We start from the raw sequence: 10414 nt of genomic DNA on the forward strand, positions 1-10414 counted from the left end.
TCTCTAAGAAAGTACCAAGTGACAAGCCGCTGCAGAAGCTCAGGATTTTGCATTTGTGTGTCAAGAATGCACTTGCTGTGTGAACAAATCCAGTCTTTCATGTTGAGGCCAGTTCAGCTCATTCAAAGGTAAAAACTAGCACATTGAAAAATGGGGTAGAGGGGCTGGAGAGATGGCTCAGTGGTTAAGAGCATTGCCTGCTCTTCCAAAGGTCCTGAGTTCAATTCCCAGCAACCACATGGTGGCTCACAACCATCTGTAATGAGGTCTAGTGCCCTCTTCTGGCTTGCAGACATATACACAGACAGAATATTGTATACATAATAAATAAATATTAAAAAAAAGAAAGAAAAGTGGGGTAGACCTTTGATATTTGAACAAAAGTTCCATTAGATGCTTTTGTTTACTTGTTAACTCTTGCTGAGCAATGGCAGGGACGCTGTGCCGACAGCCCCTCCTTTCTACTCAGTACAGTGTGGGGTCTTCTGTTAAATCAGCTCTCTGGTGAGAGACAGGTGCCATTTTACAATTTCAACTGTACTTTCCCATATGTTGTCAATAAAATGTTTGCCAAAATACAGCTGTTTTATTAACATCTGTATCCTCATTCAAGTCTGTGATATTCAGAAGCACCAGTTACATTTTATGAAGAGTTAAAGAAAATTAGTCTTTTTAAAACTATGTTGAAATAACGATTCCTCAAAATAATTTGGTCTCATTAATTTGTAACTAATACTTAATTTCTTAATCTAAACCATTGCTCCAGAAGACCACTTAACACAAATCTACAAATCTGATTTTTTGACTTACTTGAGACAAAGTGTATTTTAGCCAACCCTCATATTGTTGTAATTAAAGTCTCACTCACGGACTGAAGTGTAGCTCAGTGTTAGAGTACTTGCCTACCATGTTCCAAGTGCCTACCTCTGCACTGCCAATGAAACAACTTACTAAGTGGCTATAAATAACAAAAACAATTTCCTAGAGTCTCTTTCCTTCCTGCCAATTTCATATGTTCTTAAACAACCCTCTTAGCAACATAGATGAAAATAGCTCCTTAGAGAAAATAAAATACATAAATACTGGGTCTTAGAACTAAAAATGAATAGATATCAGAGATGAAAATTTGACTTCTCTCTTGTTTACCTAACACCAATAGCTTTTTTTTTTTTTTTTTTTTTTTTGGTTTTTCGAGACAGGGTTTCTCTGTGGCTTTGGAGCCTGTCCTGGAACTAGCTCTGTAGACCAGGCTGGTCTCGAACTCACAGAGATCCACCTGCCTCTGCCTCCCGAGTGCTGGGACACCAATAGCTTTTAAGAGGTAAAGAAGTTGGATGTTTTTCCCTTGAACACATTTTAAAAATAAAGTATATGGTATTTATTACCACTTATTGCAAAATACAATACTTGCTGGAAAGTTCCACATGTGTGGTTTAACAAATAGAAATCATTGAGCTTAAATGATTTTAAATTTTATTTTCTTCTAGCTTTTAAGTTTTACTTCTCATTAGCAACTTCTTTATAGTAGTATGCAGTTTAATATCCTTTGTTCCATATGGTGCCGGCATTCATGTGTTTTAGTTACATGCGCAGGCAGGTTCTGGTAGAATGGAATATTTTTACTAAATACTAATCATCTTTCTAGTTTTCTTTGCTCTTTCAGTGTCCACTTTGTTTTGTTTTGTTTTTCGAGACAGAGTTTCTCTGTGTAGCTTTGGACCCTATCCTGGATCGTGCTCTGTATACCAGGCTGACCCTGAACTCACAGAGATCCACCTGCCTCTACCCTCCGAGTGCTAGAATTAAAGGCGTGCGCCACCACCATCCAGACAGTGTCCACATCCTTAAAACGTGCTCAGTTGTGGAGCTCTAGTCCAGGGCTTTGCACACTCTGAGCAAGTACTGGACCACTGAGAAGCTTTTCCAGCTCCTCAGTTTGTGCTCTAGGTAGAAGTGGGAATGATATGTACATTTGATGAAAACATATCTAATCTTTTAAGCCAGTCCTGCAGAACTTTGAGTTGATTCCAGTCTGTACACTTTCAGAACTGGAATTGTCTTCCTGGTTGGTACACACATTGCTTGAAGAAGCTTTTGTTGTTTTCCATGAATAAGACAAATAGGTTGACACAACTTGAGGTTGTGGTACGTGATCAATTGGCCACACAGTGGTTTTGACTAGGGATTAAAATATTATAAACAGCTGTGCTCTTCCTTTGAAATACTCATTTTTAGAAATACCTGAAGTATATCTGGTTAGCCTGCAGCTTCCCAGTACCTTTTGTCTGGTTCCCTATCTACCTTTTAAGAATACATAATTGGATTTTTACTTCTTAGGTGGTTGATTTGTATATGGGATTCTTTTTCTACTACTTTTCTATGTAAGTTAGTGTAAATTGATATTTTTATAACAACACTACTAGACTTTACTTTCTTACGGAACATGATTTAAACTTACATTTTTGGAGTGTTAATTTCGCAGTAAGTGAGGTTCTCTTCATCATGTGCCAATTCTGATAAGAAAAACAACTCTTAGTGTATTGAATTTACTGCATTGTTCAATAAACTCTATTTTAAAATAAAAAGGTGAATTTGTTTTATTTTGTATGGCAAAAGAAATAATCGAAAATGAACCACAGGCACACTAAATCATGTCCATGTATTATGTATACTCACAAAAGGGAACAATATGAAATTTTGCAGTTATTCAGGTTGACAGTTTATCTTTACAGCCCATATTTCATAGGTGAATCTTACTTAAAAATTATTTAATACCGAACAACACTTAGCAAATAATTATTAAAGTATGTGTAGATTCCTTTTGAGACGGGAACTTGCTGGTTTGTAACTCTAGATCCTCTAGCCTCAACCTCTGGACTACTGAGAAACAGGCTTACACTACCCCACCCCACAGGATCTTTTTATTGTTATTGTTTGCTCTGAGTGCCCCATTCTATAGCCCAGTCTGACCTGAATTTGCTCTGGGGCTGGAGCTGATTTTGAACTTGGATCTTACTACCTTCACCTCCCAAGTACTGAGATTATAGGTGTATGCCACCATGTTGGGCAACAGTAGGCATTTTTGTTCATTTGGTTGGTTGGTTTGATTTGATGTTTTTAGAAAATATCGCACCTTAGCATTGAAGGGATGGCTCAGAAGTTAAGAGCACTTACTGCTCTTGCAGAGGACCCCAGCACCAACATTAGGATGCTCACCACTGCCTGTAACTTCAGGGCTGGGGGAATCCAACACCCTCTGTCCTCCATGGGCACCTGTACACTTGTGGTGCTCATAAACTCAGCACAGGCATACACACATCCCACCTATACATAAATAAAAATAACAAATATTAAAAGAAAGCACCATGTCAGATCAGAAAGATGGCTCAGTGAATAAGAATGATCCCTTGACCCCACAGTGAAAGGAAAGTCCTCAGCCTTCCACACGTGCAGTGTGGTGCCTGCCTGCCCATACTTACATTATATATGCACAGACAACAAGAATTCTTAAAAACCATAAGTAACATCCCTCTTAGGAGCATTCCAGGTGTTTCTCCTTGTTGCCATTGTACTGTTTTCTTTTTTGGAGTGCTAGAGATCAAACACCAGGACCGAGGTCCTTAGAACTAGGCAGGTTCGCTGAGTTACATCCTGTACTGTCTTTGATTGAGATTTGCCTTCATGTGTGCCTATGGTCTTGAAATGATGAGAAAATGCATTTCTTCCATGCATGCCCTGATAGGGAGGAACCTCATCCCACTGGTCCAACTATCTGGAAAGATACAGAGTTCTTCAGAGAGAAAAAGAGATGCTTAGGACATAGGAAGAAGAATTTTGCCCCTTTGCCTGGATCCTTGTGGCCTTTTGCATTTTCTATTTTATGGCTTCTGTTAAGTATTCAAAGTACAAATTATAAAAGTCCATTATTGTTCTCTTAATTAAGGTACTCATATTAGTCTAGGGGTGTAATCAGTTTGTACAGTGCTAGGCTCTGCATTTCGACCCTTAGCACTGGATTAGAAAATAGTCATACTAAGAACTGGTTTACTACAGAAGGTTGAAAGGTACATGGAAGAAAGCAGTTAAATATATGTGGTGTGAGTTAAGGGAAAAATAATCAACTGAGAGTTTGTTTTATATTTAGATTCAAGCAATTTATACTAGAAATTGGAGCAGAATGAAATTTTATATTTTATATAAAATTTGTCTATATACATAAAGGTCATTTCCACTTTCATGATCCCATGAAGTCTAGGTTTCATCTTTTTGATTGTCCCAAATGACCCAGATCAAATTAAATTGAAAGTAGGGGCTGTGGGTGTAGCCTAGGGAAAGAGTTTGTGCTTGGCATATTCAAGACGGTTGATTTGCTTCTCAACACTAAAGCCAATTGATCAAAGGTAACGATGTTTACCCCAGAACCCCAAAAGTAGAATGCCTCAGAAAAGCATGAGCTCTAGTGTGGAGGTCTGAATGAGAATGGTCCCCATAGGCTGGGAGGTTTGAATGCTGGCTTCCCATTGGTGAAACGGATGAATTAGGACGGGCAGCCTTGTTGGAGATGTTATCACTGGGGTGGGCTTTGAGGTTTCCAAAGCCTAGTTCGTTCCTAGTGTCTCTGCTCCATGTGAGCTCTCAGAACTGTTCCACTCTGCCTGACTGTCTACTGTCATGCTCTGTGCCATGAAAACCCCCAGTTAAATGCTTCCTTCTGTACGCTGCCTTGGTCATGGTTTCTCTTCATAGCAATATAAAAATAACTAAGACACAGGTCTCAAAGTCAGAGATAAATAAGCTTTTGCCTCCTGAATGCTGTGATTAAAGGTGTGTGCTACCCACCTGAAAACATTGTTTTAAAACCATCCCAGCTGGGTGGTAATAGCTCATGTCTTTAATCTCAGCACTCAGGAGGCATAGGCAGGCAGATCTCTTTGAGTTCGAGGCTAGCCTGGTCTGCAGAGCGAGTTCCAGGACAGTCAAGGCTACACAGAGAAACCCTGTCTCAAAAAACCAAAATAATAGTATAAATAAATAATTTTAAAATAAAAATAAAACAATCCAGAATAGTATCCAGACCAAACAGCATTAAGTATAAAGCCAGATAATTAAGTTTAAACAGATTGTCTTTTTATATGTCTTAGCTCCTGAGTTTTCTCAAAAACGTTGGTGTGTTAATGTGCATAAATAACAATTTACTATTAGAACTACCAATTAATATTAAAAACAGTGAAAATCAATAGCACAATTTCATGATTACTAATGTCTCAAAATCATGATTGTACATCCCTCATTTTTAAGTTTTACCTCAGACTGAAATTTAGGTATTTTAAATATAGATTAAAATTTTATACAAATGGCCAGTGGTGGTGGCACACGCCTTTAGTCCTAGCACTCAGGAGGCAGAGGCAGGTGGATCTCCGTGAGTTCAAGGCCAGCCTGGTCTACAGAGCAAGTTACGGCACAGCCAAGGTTATACAGAGAAACTGTCTCAAAAACAAAAAAATAAGTAATAATAATAATAATTGCACAAATGGTATCAGGTCTTTTTTAATTTTCAGGAAGTAAATCAGGTGGTGGGGCTAGAGGGCTCAGAGGTTAAGAGAACTGACTGATGTTCCAGAGGTCCTGAGTTCAATTCCCAGCAACCACATAATGACACACACCCATCTATAATGAGATTTGGTGCCCAGAACACTATATACGTAATAAATAAATTTAAAAAAATAAATCAGGTGGTATAGGGATAGTTAAATCATTAAAAGTAGTAAAATACTATAGCTTATTATTGGGTGATGTCTTTGACCCTTTAAATAAGTCAAAATAATTCATCATACACTCAATATGCAGTCCCAACAATAATATTCTTCCAGCCGGGTGGCAGCGGCGCACGCCTTTAATCCCAGCACTGGGGAGGCAGTGGTAGGCGGATGTCTGTGAGTTCGAGGCCAGCCTGGTCTACAGAGCAAGTTCCAGGACAGGCTCCAAAGCTACACAGAGAAACCCTGTCTCAAAAAAACCAATAATAATAATAATAATAGCCGGGCGGTGGTGGCACACGCCTTTAATCCCAGCACTCGGGAGGCAGAAGCAGGCGGATCTCTGTGAGTTCGAGACCAGCCTGGTCTACAAGAGCTAGTTCCAGGACAGGCTCCAAAACCACAGAGAAACCCTGTCTCGAAAAACCAAAATAATAATAATAATAATAATAATAATAATAATAATAATAATAATAATAATAATAATATTCTACCATCAGTGTGGCGAGCATGGCAAGACCAAGGCCCAGGGATAAATGCATTTACAGAGCAGAATTGATACAAATGTTTTAATAAGGAATAGAAGGTGTGGGCAGAAATGCTGCAGAGCAAATGACAGGTGGGGCTTGGGGGAGTAGAAAGACCCCTTCTGAGATAAAATGGGGTTCTGAGCGAGCCCGTAAGAGTAGGGACCTGGTCTTGCTTTCTGGGCCCTTTGTGTGATGTCTCTTGAACAGAGTTTATCTTGAGGTGGTAAACACCAAGTGTCCTGAGACTGGCCATATGGGATGCAGCCCCTAGGGACCATTAGGCTGGAACTGTTTACATAAGGCATCTCAAGTCACTAAGTCAGGCTTCCCGCAGTTAGGGTTCAGCTGCTGGAGAATGGGGAATGTTGTTGTATTTTTGACCTTCTATCTTTTTGTCTCTATAATTAACATAGAGGCTTTCCTAAATTTAAAGGGAAATTTCTCTCTATGGCTACTGGTAATTTTATTTGTTTTGTTTATTGAGACAGGGCTTCACTGCGTGGCCCTGGCTAGCCTGGAATTCAACGAGATCTGCCTGTCTTTGCTTCCAGGGTGCTGGGATTGAAGGTGTGTGCCACCACATCCAGGTGTGGTAATTTGTTTTAGATTTTGTCTAAATCTTGTCTCTGAAGGAAGACTTTCAAAAGTTTAGGGAGAAGGCCAAGGGAGTAACTGGTGGAGGAGAACATGTTCGGCACATGTGAGTCCCTGCAGGCTGCCTTCAGCACTGAACCAGAAGAGATCCCCCATCACACGTACAACAATATGAAATGCGCAGAGGAAAGCAAGTTTCTCCCTTTCAAAGCAACTGGAAGGACGGCCGAGGGGTTAGCTAAGTGGGCAATGGCGCGTCGAGCTAACAACACGAGCTTCAATTCTGGAACCCGTGTACAGACAGAAAGAACCCAATTCTCCAGTGCTGTACACACACGCACACATGCGCGCACACACGTGCACACACATGCACTGAAGCCGAGGAACCTGAAGTGTAGTTCATGGTAGAACACTTGTGTGACATTCCTAAAGTCCTGGGATTATCCATAGCCTCCTCCATAAGTATGTATAAACACACTCATATATAACAAACGTTTATAAAATGTCTAGTTGTAGCTAATTTGCATATTGACATGGTTGAAGAGGCCCTGTTTGCATCTCCTTAAGTCATTCGGGAACCAGTTACTGAATACATATGGTTTGCTAGACTGCTGTGAGTGGGAAGCTTGGAGAGCAGCTGTCTGAGAAGGCTGAGCCATTAAAACTCCATGGATGTGGAGAAGGCGGGAGGTGCAGGTCCAGAGCCTAATTGCGTCCATCTCAGGCTGTCGTGAACTCCTAAGTGCCATTCCCCACCCACCTCTGGGTGGACATAATGACCTGTGACTAACGAAGTTGAACCTAACATCCTGTGACTGGCAGATAAAAACCTTTTGGAATGCAGTAACTCAATAAAACCTGACTTCCACCAATCAAAGGGCCAAGGATGCTCTCAGATACCATCTAAAGCCTATAGCAGGCTTTTCTCCTCTCTCCCCCAGCACTAGAGCTCACCCACATAATGCCCAGTGATGTGTTTGAAAAGTATTTTCATTTATAACTTTGTTTCTGTTACTCTAAAAACTTTATGAAACTGATTCCATGTTGGACCATGGAATTTGGGTAATCTTAATCTGTATTCTTGGGCCATGGTCACTCATATTGGGCTCCAGAATAAACTATCTCCTATCCCCATTGAGGTAAGAGCGGCGCTTTTGTATCAACAGAACCAAGGTACTGGTAGTAAAGATTAATTCAAAACATTCCACGTGTTTGTAGCTGGCATTTAATAAGTTTTCTGCTTGTGACTAAGGGTAATGCTTTTGAAATAATATCTTTTAAAAGTCCACTAATCATCTATCCAAAGCAGAGCAAAACCTGTTGAAGCTGGCTTAGTCACCCTATATTTTTGAAAAGCTTCTGTACTGACTGCAGACATTCTTGCCTATCTAACTTTAAGTAACAGAGAAATGTTACAGTAACTGGACGTTTCATATACTGACTTTCCATTTGGTGTTCTAATTGATTTAAAGTACTTAATTTCAGCATTTTAAGTCATTTGTTTTCTTTTTATTTATTCCGTGTGCCTTATTTATTTCATGTATCTTGATCCCATTCACTTACCTGTCCCTTTGCATCTGCCCTCCGCCCCTGCACTCCCCCCCCCAATAAAACAAAGTTCAGTAGAAAAAAAAGGGAAAAAATGAAAAATCTCGCCATAGAAGCTGCAGTGTGATACAACTGGTCATGAAATAAACCCCTTTGTCCAGATATCTTTACTTGCAAGCACCTGTTGCAAAGAACCACTGGTCTGGCTCAAGGCCTCTGGTGTCTACTACACCATCAATGCTGGGCTCTCACTGGGACTCTTCTCGGATATCCTGTTGTTGCCCTGTGCTGTGGGGATCCTGCAGCTTTGGGTCTGCGGGTCAGATCCCTTCACGTGCTCTAGCATATTAGAGATGTAGTAAATGTCAGCTTCTTTGGATGCCCTGGCATCTCAGGTGGAGGAGGAGCTGCGGGCCGAGTAGTGGTGGTGGTGCTCCAGGCAGGTGGTGCTCCAAGCAGGTGGTACTCCAGGCAGGTGGTGCTCCAAGCAGGTGGTGCTCCCTCCTAGACACCTCCAAGTCCAGCCTTCGGAGGAACTGAGCAGCACTACTGTTTTTCTGTTTTCAGCACAGACCGTGGATTCCCCAGAGGACGAAGCAGTCGCACAGGGGACTCCAGTCTGTTGCCACAAATGTCACGCCAGCTGCTCTGCCTTTGTACTTTCTCCTCGAGACTTAGGAAGCACAGTGGTGCAACAGTAGGTTCAAAGCTGGTGCCCTTCACCCTGGAGTATGATATCTGTGTCATCTACAGAGGGGCAACGCCCTGGTAGGATGTGTTTAGACCTCTTTTCCTATACAGCCAGTCGTTAGCATGTTCTGCAAAGGTTTGGATTTGACCTTCATCAGCTCCCACAGACATCACGGCAACTTCAGGAAAGAATTCAGCACTGGCAGAAGCAGCCAAACACAGCAACGTACTCTAGAGTTAGCTGTTCTCCCTCAGCACGTTGCTTTGAATGCTTCATAAAATCCAGCCATGTACAGATTAGCCCATGGACCGGAGCCAGTTTCTTAGCCAAACCATGAATACCATTCTGTTTCAGTGCAAGCGAGACTCCATTAAATATGTCCTTGTTTGGGGAGGGCCAACTGTGGGTGGCGTTTAAACAAATCTAGAGGTGTGGCCTTAGTGTGCATCGGCTCACAACTTAAAATTCACCAAGAGTGGGGCTGGAGAGATGGCTCAGTGGTTAAGAGCATTGACTGCTCTTCCAAAGGTCCTGAGTTCAATTCCCGGCAACCATCTGGTGGCTCACAACCATCTGGAATGAGATCTGGTGCCCTCTTCTGGCCTGCAGACATACACTCACATGCACACAGACACATTATTAAAAACAAAAATCTCTTTTTAAAAGATACATTGTTTAATAGAAAATATATAACATGCAATGGGAACGGACATCCCCGAAAAGGCTTCTAACCTAAACTACATGTGTGTTGAGGGGAGGGCTACCAATTCTCAAAATAAGAACCTTATAAATTGTACTAATAACTGGACTCTTCATAGAAGAGTGCTTGGGAGTATGTCGAGGCAAGGCTGAAATAAGATTTTAAAGTATATGGACATTTTTATGTATATATGCATGTGTATGTTTGCATGTATGTATTATTGAAACAGGATCTCCCTATTGTAGCCCTGGCTAGCCTTGGACTCCCAGCGATCCTCTTGCTTCTAGAGGCCTTACAAATTGTGGGATTAAGCCTGGTGGTGGTGGCGCACGCCTTTAATCCCAGCACTCGGGAGGCAGAGGCAGGCAGATCTCTGTGAGTTCGAAGCCAGCCTGGTCTAGAAGAGCTAGTCCCAGGACAGGAACCAAAAACTACAGAGAAAACCTGTCTCGAAAAAAAAAAAAAGTGGTACACAAATTGTGGGATTAAAGGTGTGCATCACTATGCCCAACTCAAACTTGTTTATGAGAGCTACAAGAGCCACTGAAGAATTTCCAGTATAGGAGTGACTTAAAGTGCAATCCTTATTCCATTC

The sequence above is a fragment of the Alexandromys fortis genome, unplaced genomic scaffold (assembly GCF_014885135.2).
Source record: "Alexandromys fortis isolate MF-2015 unplaced genomic scaffold, M_Fortis_MF-2015_v1.1 scaffold_6, whole genome shotgun sequence".
NCBI classification, from domain to species: domain Eukaryota; kingdom Metazoa; phylum Chordata; class Mammalia; order Rodentia; family Cricetidae; genus Alexandromys; species Alexandromys fortis.